At 36.7% G+C, this 18,864-nt stretch overlaps 1 long non-coding RNA gene across 6 annotated transcripts in view; it reads left to right on the forward strand.

The window, feature by feature from the left end:
* Positions 1-18,864, forward strand: part of LOC140682389 (uncharacterized) — a 146,676-nt gene that overhangs the window by 70,939 nt on the left and 56,873 nt on the right. The window contains exons 4-5 of one of the 6 annotated variants that reach the window (XR_012054052.1): positions 334-1,308; positions 1,492-1,641. The exons of 2 other annotated variants lie outside the window; for them this stretch is intronic. This is a non-coding gene — a long non-coding RNA (uncharacterized lncRNA). 3 more of the 6 variants (XR_012054053.1, XR_012054055.1, XR_012054051.1) reach the window with 3 other exon arrangements.

The following is an 18,864-nucleotide window of genomic DNA, read 5'->3' on the forward strand; positions in this document are numbered from 1 at the left end:
AGAGTGTTACTGAAAGATCATGCTTCCCATTCCTGTGATGTAATTATATCTAAGGTATTCACCGCAGATAGAGAACACCTACTTTCAATTCTTTCCCCAGCTTCAGGGAGTATTTACCCAAATTCTTTACCTTTTAGCAGACTGTACTCTGCTGTGAGTCATCATCTTTCTTTCTGAAACTCTGCCGCCAGGCAGAAACACATGCAAGAGGAGTTTTCACAGAAAGAAAATTCCAACAAAAATGTAATACCAGACTTTTATGGATTGGATTGGATAAATTTACAGCTGAAGGAAACTATTTCTTTCTCTGTCTGTCATGTCTTGTCATCATAGCTGGGAGACATGGGAAGTGAATCAAGGGCACAGTGCTGAGGCTCCATATCTTTCACCTTCAACCCTCAGAAAGGCTCACTACTTAGTGCCTTTATATCCATTTTGGTAATTATATGTTCATTTCAGGTAAATTTTATAAATTTTTTTTGCAGATTAATGTTAATAATATGGTTTTGCTTTGTCAGTAAAATTTGTTTGTTCTAAATAATTGTGCCCACAGTAGATGTGCTGATCTCCATGGTGTAAATGAGTCACCAAAACAGGTTCTCCAACAGTGGCCCATAAATGAGGCCACAAAAATGGGTCTTCTGGGCAGTATTCATTTATAGGATTAGAGGCCAAATACTTTCATCTAAGCTGCCTGTATGGGTAATCTTTGGGTATGAAACCAGAGTATGACTTGGGCCTATGCCTCATCAGCTGCAATGAGATATCTCTACTGCTCAAGCACTGCATTTTGGCAGACTCTGTTTGTATGCAGACAGTGAAGATCTGCCAGGTTCTCATACTGAATCTAGAATTATTTCTTGTTTCAGCCTTGTCTTTCCTTTCTTGATGGCATCTATTTTGAATCACGGTTTTGAAACTTTTCATGCAGGCTATTTAAGGTCAAAGTGGCTTTTAAAATGCTTAGACAAACTTGCTGCCCTGATTAAGACTAAGGATTGGGAATTCCTAGAATGGGTATGCCATGAAAAGAAAGCAAATGGGTGATGGCTATGAGAAAGTGATAAATACATAGAGAGAGGCCTCATTTTCAGGCACACACCACGAACAAGGTGTGAACCACTAAATTTCTAAAATTTATTTCACATGAAGCAACTGCCTTTTTACTTATCCATAGTTTTAATATTCAATACTTACATACTGAGTCATGCTTCTACAGACTTGCAGAACTTTGCAGCTTGAATGCCCAGATTCGCAGATTGGATCTTCCTGTTCCCTCCTTGCTTCAACCATTATGAGAAACAGTCGGTTTGTATCTTCTATCTTTGTGTCTCTTTGTCCACAGCAGCATTTAGTGGGGAGATTGTTTTACTGAGCCATGTGAACAAGTTTTTTCTCTACCTGCCCTTAGCAGTTCTTCAGAGTAATGCCAACATGATCAAGACAATATTAAGAAGAAATACCTGTCTTATTCCATTTATTTCTTTACAGCGGAGGAACACCCAACATTTTAGCAAGTTCCCTGTCTGCACACTGTTCCAAGAGCTCTGTGGATCACAGCTGAAGAAATTCTGATGCTTCATATTGCAGAAGAAAACATTTCCATGATTTTAATAATAAAAATCCTGTTCTTACCCCTCATTTTTCTGTCTGACCACTTTTGTCACTTTAATGAGATTTTATTCAGGTTGTCTCTTCTTGAGTCCTAGAGCTGGAAACATTGACAATCATCTGGATGCAAAGTTTACTGTGTGATTCTTAGTTCTCTCACACTGTAGCTGTAATTTTTTAAATTACAGAAAATATCTGTGAAATATAAATACAGAAGTTAAAATTCAGTGGCTATGGAAATGGGGTCAATATAATAAACCTGCAACACTAGATAAAATGTGAAGACTATGCTAGTGGATAATAACTGATGAAATCAGGTAATTCTCTTCTCAAAGCCATAAATATGAAGATTCTCTAGGTAGCAAAAGTTAAATTTCTCTGTCTAATGAATAATAACATTTAACTACATTTAAGAACTTAGCTCAGCTATTAGTAATGCAAAAGGGAAGACTTTATTTAGTATGTTAGAAGATGGCTAAGACTTCAAGTGTTCCAGGTTTTGAAGCACTAAGTAAGTTTGTGGGTTAGAGTGTCTTGAGTTTATGAGTATGGAATACAGTGCTCCACACCTTCCAAAGAACAGCTTGTGCTGCTCTCTGTTATTGTCAGCCTGACTGGGAGAGTAACATCCCTTTTTCCTACTGAATTTATAGCAATTTTGTTTAGAAGACAGAGCAAGACTGGGCCTCAAAGCAGCAGAAGAACAGAAGGATATTCCCAAGGGATTGTTTACAGTGACACACTGGAGGGTTCTGCTTCCTAATTGTCCTTGCTGGACAAATGGCCTGCCTTGTCTTGTTTATTTACTGTCCCGGAGTTTTTGTTTCCCTCTTGCAGGGAGAGGGAAGCAGTGTGTGTGTATGTGGTGGGAAAGAAAGAGAGGGGGAGAGAAGAGAAGAGGTTGGGAACCCCTGTCCATCCCCCACATGGGATCAGAACATGTAAACTTTCAAATCAGAAATTACACTGGTACTGTGAGTTTAGATGAATGGCAGTATTCAAGATATATGAAGTATTTTTTCTTTTTTCATTGTCAGCTAATTCAATCCATTGAGGATCTTGAAACGATATGCTTAAATATTGCTGTACTGAAGTAAATGTTTGAAAGAGCAAATAAAACCAAAAGGCCAATATCAAAAACTTTGATTCATGTAAATTGACTCTACCCATACAAAAAATCTCTCAACTTGCTTCAATAGCTAAAGACTAATTGGAAGACTGAAGATTTGTAATATCTAGGCTTTAACTAGTAATATGAATAACTGGAAACCTAACACCACAAATAAAATGTGTTAATTCCTGTGTTGCTGTGATTCATAGAGCTTCCAAAGAATTTTGGAACACTTTACTGCATACCAACATAAAAGTGGTTCTATCCACAAACTAAGCAGAAAAGCTACTGCAGGAGGAAGGAAACTTTTTTTAATTATGAAGAAAGCAAGCCTAGAGAGCAGACTTTGATGTTATAGTATGCAACACCATGATGTTAAAATCAACTTTGGAAACTGGCATACAGGAGTTAGTATGAGGATGTTGATGTAAGTCTATCCATAGCAGAATTGACTATAGCTTACCACTCCTGTTTAATACACTTGATTTTATCAAATATCAAGTTTACTTTAGAATAAAGAAGTCAGAACCCTAAATAAAGGAAGTGACTCTGATATTCTGAGTCACTTCAGCCATATATCACCCTGCCTTCCCCACCTTAGCTGTAGAAAAGTTAGAGATTTGTATGAAAGTAAGGATTAATAACACCTCTGTACTGGTAATATTGATAATAATACACAGATTGAGTTGCTTGCCATGGGACTTAAAAACAGAACAAAGATGTGACCGGACAACATACAGAGCTGCTTTCAATTTTGGTTTGTCATACAGTGATAACAAAAATGTTGTTTAATTAGGTAGTTACATATAATATTACCCAGGGTGCAAATCTTGTCTTTCTTGCTAAGAACATTGTAGTCAGTTTGCATTATTGGAGTATGTGTGTTTTGAATTGTAGGTGTATAATGGCATAATTCTGAATCCTTTGAACATTTCTGATACTATTCTTTCAACTTTGTGGAATAAAAGAGTCCACATTCCAGAATAGTGTATTCTTCCACTTCTAAACAATAAAAAAGAGGCCATCTATCAAATTGGCAGGCTCATATCTTTTGTAACCATGTACAAACCACACTCCAACTGGATGAACAGCTGTCAGAGCAGTCTCTTGTCAGCAGGTGGGTTAAAGTTTGCAAATTCATGTGTACACATGCAGACATTCATATCCTTTTCTCGTGAAGATCAATAACAATATTTCCAAATGTATTTGCAGTCATGATTTACTCTGGATGCTTCAGCTTTCTTTTGTTCTTTGGCCCACCTGTCTCTTGTTATCTGTTTGCAATACGTTTGTCCACCATGTGAGAAACTTTACAGTGAGTGAAATCTGGAGAGATAAATAGTATAACTGAATTTTGGTTTATTTGATTCCTTCATAAATCCAAGGTAAACATTTTTTGTCTAACCATTTGTCATAGTTTAACCCCAGAAAGCAGCCAAGTCCTGTGTACCTACTCATTCACTCCCCCACCAGTGGGATCAGGGAAAGAACTGGAAGAGTAAAAGATAGAAAATTCATGGACTGAGATTAGTTTAAGACAGTTTAATAAGGAAAGCAAAAGCTGCGCACGCAAAGCAAAGCAAAGCAAGGAATTAACTCACTTCTTCTCATTGGAAGGAAGCTGTTCAGCCATATCCAGCAGAGCAGGGTCCCATCACATGTAATGGTGACTTGGGTAGACAAACACCATCACTCCAAACTCCAAATGTCCTCCTCTCTTCCTTCTTCCCCCTACTTTATATAGTTAGTGTGATGCCACATGGTCTGGAATATCCCTTTGGTCAGTTTGGGTCATCTATCCCAGCTGTATCTCCTCACAACATCTCATGCCCCCTCAGAGTCCTTGCCAGCACAGCATTATGAAAAGCAGAAGAGGCCTTGTCTGTTTGAAAGACCTACTCAGCAATAAACAAAGCATCTCTGTATTATCAACTCTGTATTCAGCACAAACATAAAACACAGCCCCATACCAGCCACAGGGAAGAAAACTAACTATACCTGAGATAAAGCCAGCATACCATTCTAGTGCCACATTTTCCAGGACATGGAAAATACTAGCTGCTTTCTGGTCTCATCTAGTATCATGCATATCTTGGAAAATTACATTGCAGTCTTTGTCTTGAATAGAGTCCTAGTCTTGGATCATTATTTTCTTGTGTAATGAATTTTAGATGACAAGATGTATGTGAAGGAAATGAAGAAACGAAAACTGGTCCAGATGATTTAGAAGCATTGCCACAGCAAAAGGACATTCTGGAAAGAAGCTCATGCTTAAGGACTGAGATGAACTTTCTTTAGAGCAGACATCAAGAACTGGTCCATAAACATATTCCCAAATCTATGTGGTTCAAAAACAATACAGGTAGGCTTACCATCTTCCTAAGTATATGTCTAGTCTTTAAGCTAGACACAATGACAAACAAGTGCTGTAACACCTTCACTGCTGCTGAACCTGACTTGGTAAACCCAAATGTTCAGCAATCTGAACTTCCCTCTTGGTAGAAGGATCCTCAGTAATGCCTGTGATTAAGTAAGGTGTCCACAGTGGCTGATCTGAATATGTCCTACAGTCATTACATGAAATGCTCCTAGAGTGTCACACAGTGCAGATAACTTATCTAAGGCATACTTATTGCCCACACTTATTTCTCAGTGTCTGCGGGCATCACCTCCAGAATCACAAGAGTTCCCTAACAAGATACGGCCAGAATGCTAAGAATCATGCTGCTGAAAAATAAATTGAAAGCATAAACACATTAATTCCTACAGTTTGGCATAAATATTTATTTTTCAATTAGACAAGATGTTCTGAGTAGCATAAATCCCCTTTATAGTTCTGTTTGGTTCAGTACTTAATCCGTTACTTTCCTGAGCAGTGAAAGCCCAACACCTAACTTTTTAACTTTCATCTCAGATAAGTGCCATAAATTTGCAAGGTGATTTAGAATGCAAATCATGAATAGAATTCAATACTTCTAGTGCTGATCCTTTATGAATCAAGACCCTATAAAACTTCATCAATATCTATATTAAACAGTTATTGATCAGAATTTTATGGAAGCCTTTATTCACAACAGACTTGTGTTCCCAGTATGAACCTAGGTCTTTGGGAAAGGCACAGACACAGGTTTGTAAATTTTTAATGATTATCCTTATATATATATATATAATTTATATCTGGAATAAACAGATACATCCATACATTTTTGCACAGATCATGCGAGAAGAGGGAAAAATACTGTGTTTTCTGAGTCATTTAAATAAAACCATATTAAATATTATAAGAATAAAAAGGAGTTAATAATGTTTATTTATAAGTTGAACCATGTAAAAGATAATAAGGAAAAGAAAAGCAACTTAGAATACACCTGAAAAGTTGGAATTTAAAGACTAAGTAATAACACAAGAAACAACAGCCTAGTTACTTGTCTGCAAAGGTTGTTTCATTATGAGAGTGTTTTTCTCTATGATTCAGAAGCTGGAATATTAAAAATCCTACTCTGATTGAAGTTAGAGGTGTTTTGCCTTTGATTTCATTGATAGCAAAAATTTGCTTTCTGTAAAGCCAAAAGGGATCTGATTAAGATCTAGCTGACCAATATTCTGTGTAAAGGTTATTATCCAAAGGCAGTAGCATTGTCAGTAATGAAAAACATGGTGTATCCAGATAACCAATTAATCCCAAACTGCAAATTGAGGATATAATGCAAGACTATTTAAATGTTAAACAAAATGTTTTGGGATTTAATTTTTAGAAAAAGAATTATGTACCTTCCTAACTTCCCTGTTGTTGGGCATGAGGAAAGCTTTCTAAGTGGCTTTATGCCAATTTAGACAGCTCAGTGTTGAGAGAATCTATGAGAAGCAGGTTAATCCAGCTTTTTAGTTGTTTTATTATGTAATATCAACATAAAACAGCCGGATCAGGATTGAACAGCTATTTTAAAAACATGGAAAACTGTTTATTAAGGATTTTTCTTCATTACTCCAGCTTTATGGTAACTTAAAGTCCTCTTGAAAATAGCAAGGCAATTCAGGTTTAACATGTTGCTTCATGCAAATACAGCCAGCCAGCCAGAATCAAATATAAACCTCTAAAACCAACTTAGTAAAATTGTGTCAATTTAAAAGAAAGAAAAAAAAAGTCTGTTGCTAGTGCTTTCATGAAAAGATTTTTTTTGCTTTTAAACCCAGATGTTTTATTGCTTCTCCAAATACAACCTTATCTATGGGTTACTGTGTCTTTTGCATAAATGGGAATCAAAGATTTTTTTCTTATAAGACAACCATATTTTCTAAAATACTACATGAAAGGCAGCTTGATAAAAACACAAGTTTTAGTTTATTTATATTTTTACAATTATAGAAATTTCACTGATTTATTTTTTTAAAAACTGAAAACATTTTAGACAGAAAATATGTTTGTATTTTCATAAATAAACCATTGTTTGCTTTGAGAAAATTATTTTTCAGCAAAATTTGCTCCTCAATGTTATTTAAAATTCAAGTTTTATTTTACATTAAACATGAATATCTTAAAAAATAAACACAATTTAAAGCTTTTGGATTCATAAAGGCAAATAGTTTTGTTCAACTTTAAATTTCTTTTCACCTTGTCAGTGTAACAGAAATTTGTTTCCAAATGCAGCAATGATATTTTCCTTCATGTTACAGAACTGCTACTTCACTAAACCTGAAACAAACAACACTGTCTCCCTCCCCCCCAACTTATCTGTACTTAAAATGAAAAACTGAATATAAACTTCGCTTTTGGCCGCAGGATCTATCAGCCCTCTGCATGCTGTATGCTGTTTAATATGTGTCAAATAAAAGGAGTACACAAGTCATCTCGATAGCTTGTCGTACGTGCAATCTAATTTGATGTACATATAGTAGCAGAGTATCCTGTAGCAAGAAGGAAACTTTTGACCTTTCCTGCTTTTGGAGAATGCATAGAGTTGAGGATTCATCCAAATTGTTCTGGGTACAAATGACATGATGTATGGTGCTAGAAATATTCCTTACTGCGGCAATCAGGATGCTTTCATCAGTCAGTGGACACAGACTGACTGACCTTAACTAACCCAGTTGTTTAAGGGCAATATGTGACCCAAAAATGAACTTCTCTGCTATGAGAGGAACTAGTCTGCATATGAAAAGGCTTGCTTTAGCTATGTTCAGTTTCTATTCAGAGACTCAGGTTGGCTTTTATTTTATCTGCACCCATTCAGTCATTAATATGAATTATACTCTAGTTCTAGAAGTAGAAAAAAACCTTCATCTATTTGGCTTGTAACAATTTGATTGTGGTTGGTATGTAAATAACCTACTACTACCTTGCTTAGATGGTCAACAATTCTTATGGAAAACAGAAGCATTCAAATTGCATCTGTTTGGTGAAAAATAAATGTTGCTCAGCAGAGGCTATTTCACCCACTCACCCAAGATTAAAAACTTGCTGGTTAAAGATTTAAATGGGTTTAAGATTGGCATGGTGTCACCATTGTGCAAATCCTTTGTTAAATATTAAATAATAGAAAAATGTCTTAGGGTCACACATTGTGTGATTTATGTGACAAAGTCCTTATGGGCTGTGTTTGTCAAAGGCAGCTCATAATTCTAAATTGCTTCCCTGAATAGCAGAGAATATTTTTGTTGTGGTGGGTGGGAAAAGATTTGTTTTCTCTCTATATTCAGTGTGGTGAGATTTCTCTCTGTCTTTAGACACCTTTCACATGAAGAAGCCAAGCCCTGGGGCTAAGCAAAAGAGATGGGGAGGATGCATGCCCCTTCCCTGCATTAAGCCACTGCTGATAACAGCTTTTTGATATATGCATGGTCGGGGACTCAATTAGATTGTCAAATAAAAGTAATAAAAATATGTCATTTTTCTAAACATTTTTTTTATGTGTATAACAGTCAGGAGCTGTTTAAAATCTGAAGGCTGTAGGCCATGTGGACTTTTTGAAAGACTTGCATTTGTGTATAACTTCACATCATCTCAGAATTATTCTTCTGGGTCTTTCTAAACAATTGTGTCTATATAAATCCCTATTGCTTTGTTAAAAAATATATATGTATATAAAAAGTAGGTAGTAATTTCCTTCCTCCACCCCCTCAAATATATATATATAAGTTACAGCCAGAAATTACTGCTTGTATTCTGTACTCTAGGAAATACAAAGGCAAATTCAAAAAAGACCTTGTCTCCTTTCTTTCTCTAGAACACAATTTATTATTTTAAATCATAAAAATGAAACAGTCAAATGTTGCATAAGAGACCCTCAGCAGAGATAAAATAAAAGAAAAGGCAAAACTGAACTTCCCATAAACCCAAATCCCATACAGCACAGCCTTCTACAAGACCATAATTAAATAATCCCTGAAGGACTTGTGGAGGAGGGGATAAGAATATATAAACTTTCCAGTACGATGAAAGAAAAGACCCTGTTATGATTATTGGAGTTTATTTTTAAGAAGGAAAAACCTGAAACCAACATACTTAAGGAGTTCTACATGGGAAAAATATTCCATGCTGGGCAAGTATTCATGTAAGTCAGCCTCAATACATAATAAAACAGAAATTAAAAGATATCTTTGAAAGTCTGCAAGTAGATCGTGGCATTGTTTTAAAAAGTGCACATCTTCAGCACCAGACAAAGGCCTTCAGCTCTGTGTCTGGACTTTTACATTTGTTCCCAAGCATTTATTTAATAATATTTGCTCTAGTCTGAGATTTGAGATGAGATGGGATAAACTTCTAGCAGAAGGTCTGTTTTACAGGAGCTTCTTCACTAGATGGAAGCCTTCTTTGTTAAACAGGAGAAGAGTCAGATACCTGTCTAGGGCCACCAATGTAGACAGGCAAATAGGTAGAAAGACTGACCAGGAAAGGTAAGGATTTCTTGTCATCATTTTACTTTATCAAATTAAAAAGCAAACTATTGATACAGCATGTAATTGTGAGACTTGTAAGTTATCTTTTGTCACATTTCTTCGCGAGGGTTCACTTGTAGTGAAATGGTTTTCCTCAGGCAGAAAAATACCTCATTGGGAAAACATACCAAGCATCTCTCAGACTCTTATAAACTAAAATGCTGATAGAGTCTCCTATCTGCTAAGCCTCAAACTATGGGAATCACCCCTCCTCACACCAGTGACACTCAAGTACCTGATTTTCTGTAAATAAAAACCATTAGGACATCTGGGAAAGGTGAGGGCATGTGAGAGGAAACCCATCAGGGATAGCAGGGTAATTTCTGGGTTTTGGAAATTTTTAATTGTCAAGTTTAAGAATACTTTTTTTTTTTTTTTTTTTTTTTTTTTTTTAATTGAAAGGCCATTAAGGATGTCCCTCTTACTTAGCTGGAACTATCAGAGAATATGGAGCTCTGTTGTGCTTAGAAATATTTCCAGTAAGCACATCTAGTAATAGAAAAATTGATTATTAATTATGCACATGTCTAATGAGCAAAATGTTGCTTTCTGGTGCTATTAGTCACTATAAAATTGGAAAAGTTATCATATAAAAAATAAGACATGACTCCCCATTCCTCACAACAGGAGGGATAGGACAACAGGAGGTTTAGCTTTCTTTTTGAGCACCACATTATTATTAACATCTCGTATGTTTTCCATCTGGGTTTAATATTATGTTGATAAAATTGCTTATGAACTCATTGACTGGCACTACCTCAATTTATTTATAAATTGGTCAGTCAAAGATGCAAAGTTACAAAGGGAAAAAGATAATGGAAATCCGGTAGATTTAGATTTAGATTTAGAGTTTTTAATGGGAATACACTGAATTGAGTTAGATTCCTCATGAAATGCCCAAACCAACTTTTGCAGGGCTGATTGATGGCAATCAGTCATTTTGCTTTTCTGCCAAATGCCAAACCGTGCAAGAGCTGGAGGACAAATATAGAAGTGAAGGTTTGGTGAAATCCAGGACAAGTCCTCAAGCCATCAGTGGGAGAGTGGATTCTCTGTTATTCCTGTGGTCCTAGTTCCCAGGCCCAATTCACCCAGCCTTGATATCACAAGTGCCCGCAGACACAAGGAACAGGAATAGTCTGGTGGTTTCTCAAACAGTTCTAGAAATCCTTTTCTTTGTTTAATCTCTCATTTTCAACACTGTGCAAAGCCTCAGTGAAATGTAGAGTGACCATGAATTAAAGTCAGGAAGAAAAATTAATCAGAGGAGTGAATAACATTCATCTTTCAGGATCTGAGCAATGGAAAAGTAAATGAACTCTTTGAAACTATTCTGACCCAAATAATTGAAATTGCAGCAAATCCAAATCAGACTCTGTGGATAGTCTTGTATTCTTTCTGATCCTTTAAACTATGTTTGAATATGCCAGATATGCATGCATCAGTTACAGTTTTAGCCTCAGTTAAACTGGGTTTAATCCTAGCATTTTTAATTTAAAAGAAGTCATTCCTGGAGGTACATTGGTGCAGCTGACAGTGGAAAAAAAAATCACATAGCAAGTTGAGAGGCATGCTGAAAATCAGTATTTGTTCCTTGGTGTAATTGGGCTGCTCTGCTTAAGCATGATATTGTTATTTTGCATGGAGTTTGAGCTGGAATGAAAATGAATACAATTCATCTCCAAATTAGATGCAGTACCATATGTGTTGTCAATTTATCAGTACACCAACAAAATTGAAGTGTTGAATGGAAGTGGTTTGGTGACTGTATGTGGCTGTAAGAGTCAGCAAATATTGCAGTTAGCTGATTCAGCCAACTGCTTCTTGACACATCTCTATCTTTACAATTATTGACACATCTCTAGTCATATGGAACTGATATTTAAATGTTACCCTACAGCCAGGCACACATAATGGCTACAGAATTCATAGCGCTGGGTAGGCTGGAAAATTTGTATTATGACACAAACTGTGTTTTTCCTCCCTGTAAGGTCTGAAAGAAATTGTAGTCAATCCTCCATTCTCACTGGCAGATTAATTTTAATGAATGCTCTAAAGTTGTAATAAAATACCTATTTTGCATTGCTTCATCATGGAGGTACCTATTTACTCTCAGATTAGCATCTTCTGCCTGGCTCTCACCTATGCTATTTTGGCAGGGAAAGGGAAGAGAAGAGAGGAGAATAAAATGGTTTTGTTCACTATTTCATTGCTTAACATTATGTTATGCTATAGCAGGCTATGTTACATGAAGTTGATGAGAGCAAGAAACAGAGCAGTGCAATATAGTTTAAAACAAATAAATTTAAAAATCCCTAAGGTGAAAGAGGTATGAAGAAGTCCATTACAAACCCAGACCAACTTGGCAACTTCCCTGTGCTGACATCTTTAAATATCCATTCACTCCCCTCCTCCTCTTCCTGAGAAATGCAGTAGAATCACAGGCATCTGGGGCTAGACAGATACCTCAAGATGTTAGATACCAAACTTTTTAGAATCTGATCCATAACTCCCACTATTGTATTTCCTTTTCAAACTATTTTATAGCAACCATGAACCTCATAGCTCCCTCAGAACCTGCTTACTTGCTTCATAAAGGCCACTTAGAGACACCATGTAACTCTAGTGACTCACCACAGTGCCTTTTCAAGGCAGAAAAATCATGACACACTGCTCATATACATAACACAGTTCCACATTACTGATTTTAGATTTAATTTTCTTGGCTAGGACTGAGTTATTGGATGGACATCATGGGATGCCAAATGTACAAATTGCCTTGCAGCTCAAGAGTCTGTGAAGAATCCTGCCCGAAGCTTCTATGATCACATGAACTTCTGGGGACCTGCCAAGCAATCCAAAGATGTTCATGGTGATATGTGAATATGTTGAAAATTTCACTGTGGGAAGAAATCTTTTCTTACTAAAAAGGGCAAAACATTCACAACAATATCCTTGGGGAAAACGGAGCTGGAAATGATACTAGGTATGCATATTCACAACCCAACAGAAAACTGTTTCCTGTGCCCTTCAGGACTTTACCTGTTGTGAGCTAAGTTGACTGTATTTTAGACTTCAACAAAAGGAAATTTTTCCTCCCTGCTCAGAATGTTATTTTGGAGCTAAAGAAAATGCATTCACCTGGTAAAGTACAGTGTACGTATAAAAAAGAACACAATGTAGGTAACCTCACTAAAAGTATAGCTAGTTGACAGAAAGGACACTGTCCTTGTTAAGGTATTCCCATATAAACTTTCATCTTCAGCAAATAGGACTTTTACTGACTTTACAAATTTGTGTTGAAATAAACCCCAAGAAAAGGCACTAAGTTAATTAAAAAGTGGTGATTTTATTTCCAAATATCCAGGGCAGAGTCACAGCACTGAACCACATCAGCAATAACTTCTGAGAGATTTGTATTTTTATTTTTCACTCCTGAATGTAGTCTGTAATTAAGATTTTGGTTAGACTGGGACTGGTCATCTACTTGTGTAAACCAAAGCAAAACCAACGTTGATGTGTACAGGTTGAAGACAGGGGCCAAAACTGCCGTTCTCAGCTTCTTTGATAATACTGAACTCACAAATAATGGGGTTTTTTCAGTACCATTTTTTTTCCTGTAAACTATTGCAGGGGAAATATTTACATTGAAGTATTTAGTTTAATATCATGCTTTTAGTCTATGTTAATGGAAATACTATGTTTCTTTATCTAAGTGTGTATGTGACTTCTATGCTAATGAAATATAGAGACTTAAATGCACTAATTACGGGAGGGACTATTGCACAGGTAGCTGAGATAAAGCTCTGCTACACAGATCAGCCAAAAGTTGCTCACACTTGATCTGCCACACTGTCAAGTTCTTACTGTACCAGTCCTCTCTGAAGTGAGTGGAGATGAGACACTACAGGCCCAGGTCCAGGAAAAAATCAAGAATCAAAATCCAGATGTAGGATAAACAGTGGAAGTTGTTAATATCTATCTTATTCTTTAATTTAAAAATGTGTGTTGATAATTCTGTCAACATAAAAATTGTTAATTTTAACAGTTACCAACCCTCCTATTTTAAAGGAGATGGGGAACTCCTGCACTGATTTTACTATTTTTTTAAGTGAGTATATTACAATCATGTTTTCAAACTTTTTTTTGCTATCATATGAGTACAAGATCTGAAATAATATATCATTATATTGAAAAACTAGGAAAATCTCTGATTCATAGGTAAAATTTAGAAGAACAAGAAAAAGACAAAATACTGCCTTTGTTTTACAGTGATACTTTTCTGAAATCAGTCCTTCTAAACTAGAACCTGTGTCTTCATATCTATAAGGCCTGATGTTTCTTGGTGTCTTTTTCTGTTGTTTGTTTGTTTGTTTTTCCTAGTCTCATTGGGAATTGATTTGATCATCACCAGCGAAAAAAATTAATTGAGATTCTTCTGCCTCACCTCTTTTATGAGGTGAAGAGACCTAGTCTAGATTTACAGATAAAGAAGTCTTTGATTTCCCTTGTCATTCTTCCCTGTACACCCTTCCTTGTCCTGAGTGTTTAACATTCCAAGAGCTATTAAAAAATACACGCATATTTTTATATAATAAAATTAACTTTACAGGATCTTTTCCAAGACTGCACAAGGAAATTTTTGCTCAAATAATCCTGCATTAAGATAAACATTATCATATTCATCAACTGTTGGATTTCTTTTTCATTTGTATAGTTGAACATATCTAATTAGGTTTAAGAATACTGATCATGCACAGATCATGCTATAATTTGTAATGTAGCTGGACAACTGTTAGAAATAAGGATTGGACTACAAATTAATAAAACCCACAAACCTTCAGGATTATGCAAATGAGATAAATTTTGAAAGTCATGTCCAAGTGGAGTACAGGAGATAATCCAAAGAGTAAAACAGATACCCAAGTAGAATAAGAAATTTGAAAAGTGAGAGTGATAATGCCAAAAGGTGATGTATGATGAACAAAATTCTGTGGTGTCATAAATCACTATAAAAGCATAACTGTGATTTTGATCAGCCTGACAGAGGAGCGGTGGGGGTTATGTCTGGTGGGGGTGGGGGTGTATGGAGGTAAAAGCCCCAGTTTGTGCACTGGTACCAACTTTACTTAAAGTGGTTTGTTCAGCTTTGTGCACATCATTACCAGCATCCTGAATCTTGGGGGAAATTCTGCTAGAGATATTTAACAGTAAAGGAAACCAAAGGCTAAGATACTTGAAAATGGAGGTGGAAGAGAGGTTAGCATGACAACCACCTACTAATTGCTGAAAGTAATATTTATGCCCAGAAGATAAAGAATAATTCAAGATGGTTCAGACTTCTTGGCAATAGGATCCATTCAGTTGCACCATAATATAAGGCAAATCACCTGTGATAGTTATAAAGCAGGCTGGCCCAAACACCAGCAAATGTATTCTCAGGAGCAATACTGCAGTGGCATGAAAATGAGTATTCCAGCTTTACCTTCTGTATTATTATCCACAGTCTGTCTCCTTCACATAAAAAATAAATAGGCTCCATATCTCAGAACAAATGGATCCCAGATTTTTCACAAGGATTGAGGTAGTTCGCTGAAAAGCTCTCATTTTCCTTCTACAGAAAAAAGAATTGGGGGGTGCCCATGACGAACGGAGGTCCTCTTTATTTTCTGCCTGTTGTCATCTGAAGTAAATCATCTCAGTAGGGAAGCAAACTGGGAGTCTAGTATTCTGTCTAGAATCAGTTTTCAACCTGGGCCTGATAAACTTGCTCAGTCCTCCAGCATCCCCTCAGTGTCAGCTCTCAGGAGCCAACCAGAAAATTGCCTCATTGACAGAAGGCAGCAATGTGCTACCAAAATCTCTCTACAGTGCCACTGACATGACTTTCATTTTAAATGGTTCCTGGAGATTGCACCTCAATGTAGCTGAAGGTGGAAAGAGAGTTAACATTTAAATGGCTATAAGCATTCTAGCTATGTACAAACACCATCCAATGCAGCTTTTTCCGTTCCCTCTTGCCTACCGAGCTTGCACCTTTATTGTCTGCTGAGATATGTTATAGATATTTTTACCAGAGGGAGAATTTGTTATGTCAGTAACCAATCTAATCACCTCCTGCCTTGAATCTTTTCATAGTCACCTTATAGAAACCTATTCAGAACAAAACCCCATAGTGAGTGCTCAGTTCCTTTCCCCATATATCCACTCACCATCCTGTTTCCCTCTTGTAGCAGAGACACAGAGAAAAATGACAGCCATGGAGGTAGAGGGGTATCAACTGCTGTGGATAAATCAATCCATCACAAAAAAAAAAAAACCAAACAATTCTGCCATGAAACTTAATCACTAAAGGTCATGTCGGGGAGTGAGGAACAGATTAAATTAGCATAGTATTAGATATGGAAAATGATTTCTGTCAAAATCATCTTTACCACAATTATAATATGTTAATTACGTATTTCATTAAGGAAGTTGATTATGGTTCACAGATGAAATCATGCAGACGAAGACACCTGGAAGGAAGCACTAGAGCCTGAAGCCTCTTCTCTCCCTCTCTCTCTCCCACACACACGCACATGCACACACACACACACGCAATTAGGTACACACACTCCTAGGAAGAAAAGCTTTTACTTCAAAAAAGTGCAGCTGTGTCTGGTAAGGACAGAGACTCACAGAAATAAAGGAAAATGTGGTAGGGTACATTCATTTTTCTTCTATCAGTACTTAGAATGAACTGCTCATTTTAAGACTATAACATCCTCTGCCTCTTGTGACATATTGGTGGCATCTAGTACTGTGGGTAAAGGATTTCAGCACTGACTAATGAGGTGGTAGCTGGTTGTTTTTTATAGGGAAGAGACCATTCGGCAAATTTTAGCCAAGCTATTTGAAAGAGATATCATCAACCATATGAATGTCATACAATATCTTGCTCTTAGAAGTGGTTGCAATTAATTTACAGTGAGTTTAAGAACTTGGGCACTGTGGAAAAGTTACATCAATCAGCAATTACTTACATAGTTTCTTAGACTTCTTTTCCAAATAACTGTTTGAATTATTTTCTCTATTTAGTGAATAGATCAAGATCTTTAGTGATTTGTAAACACAGCCTCCTTGTTTTGGCTAGAAACAATACAGCCAAGTCTCACATCCCATAAACACTGAGAGATGTAGGCAGAAATTTTCACGTGGGTGCGAGTCCGCATGTGGTCCTGCATGTGGTCTGTGTGTAAGTACACGATAGCAAGGAGTCATAGCCGGCATGAGAAGGGGCTAATTTTATTCAAGTCTGACTAAAGGAGCAGCAGAAGTGGAATAAATGGGATACTCAGTAGAAGGAAGGGAGGAGATAATATGTATCCCTCCAAAAAAAGGTCCTACAGATGCCCCTGGGAATGAAAACGTCTGAGCTGCAGTCAAATATAATTACCTCATTCTCATATTTCCTAGTGAGTGAGAATGCATCAATGCTTGTGTGCCCTTGTGCTGATAGATTTTGCCACACAGAATAATCATTGTTGGAATTAAGCATAATTGTCAAGAAAGACTTGGTCATCATAAGAGAGACTGTCTCATACAACTGTCCTTTTGCTTTCCAACAGTAATTACTTTAGTAATTAATCTCTGTCATTTAACTGTATTACATTTTGAAAAGAGAAAATGGAAGAAAGACTGGTTTCTGACTAATTTACATCACAGTTTAAAATCCTAGAATAGGGTGAATCAAATGTCAAATTTAGCCCTTTCACAGATAGTTAAAATGGGCCCTTTCTAATACCTAGCACAAGCACGAATGAAGTTCAGTTCCTAAAGTCAGCTTCATAATATCTGTATTGCCTGAAAGTTTCTACTTCAGGGCTCTTAGCTGTAGGTGATGGAAGACAACACAGAGATCAGGAACTCTGGCCTAGTCAAATATAGCTTCTGCTACTAGTCCTTGTGGTAGGTGCTGCTTACCAGCCTTGCAGCACTTTTGAATGCCAGCATCATGCAGCAGTATCTATGATTTCAGCAGCAGCAGTTGACTGTGAATGTTGCCTGTGCTCTTCAAGAATCGTGTGGGTGAGTCAGAAGTGCTGAGCATCCTTAGTTCCAGCAGCACAAATGTCCCAAATGCTTCTGAAGCTGAGGCTCAAAGTGGGTCTGTATTGACATCATCAGCATTCTTGCTTTCTAGAATATCTTAAAGCTGTTTAACTCCTCTTCAACCTTTTAAAATGTTTCTTCAGCAAAGAAATATTACATGGATGGCATATATATTAATTCCCACTCATGGAGAGAAGGATCAGCTCAAGGGTTTCACTGTTACAAATAATGACGCAAAGTCCCCAGATGCATCCCAGAAAGTACCTCAGAAAGATGAAAATCCTGTTTATTTTGGAGACTGATAAGGGTATTATTTTTTGTGATCGATCACTTTCACTGCCACTGCTCTTTGTAGGAGTCTGACCAGAATGAGGTTTCCAGGATTTGACTTACTATCAGGTCTGAATCATATGTAAGCCAGGTAAGGCATTGCCACAGACATGTAACAATCAAATATTAGGTATTGCACTCAAAGCCAAACAGGCTGGTGAAAGAACTGCAGGGTTTGCAGTAAAAACATGAAATCTCTATGGTCTAAGGTTCTAAGGGTATGACCCTTTAAAGATGATCAGATACCAATCCTTTCACCAACATTTCAGTTTTAGGTGGAATAAATTTTACAGTCTCAGTTTTTCTGAAACAGATTGCTCAAAAGATAGAAAAACCCACCAATTATTAGATCAGTGCTTAGGATTTCCTTTTTACTTCTCCTCCTTTCCTTTGTTTGCACTTTTAATCCCAGTGTCCTTGTCTTCTAAAAATTAAAAGAATCAATAGTGACAGCTTGAAATGGTATGAAAATATTTACAAGCAAAACTGCAAATTAATTTTATAGAATATTTCTGTCTGAATAAAATCAAAATTGAAACTTCAGGATTTGTTCTACTGAGCTGGTGTAAAAGATTGCCTGGTGGGGTAAATCCATACATCACCCTGAATTTCTCATCCAGAGAATATGCTACAAATACTGTTGTGGTATATGTGTGCCTAGCAAAACACAGCTCAGGAGCAAACCACAACTCTGCTGTTTTGCCAATGACCAAGATACAGGGAATCTTGTTTTCTCTTAACAAGATGCAGGGAATTTTTATTTCAGTTGCTATTTAGGAAACACA

The sequence above is a fragment of the Taeniopygia guttata genome, chromosome 2 (assembly GCF_048771995.1).
Source record: "Taeniopygia guttata chromosome 2, bTaeGut7.mat, whole genome shotgun sequence".
Classification (NCBI taxonomy): domain Eukaryota; kingdom Metazoa; phylum Chordata; class Aves; order Passeriformes; family Estrildidae; genus Taeniopygia; species Taeniopygia guttata.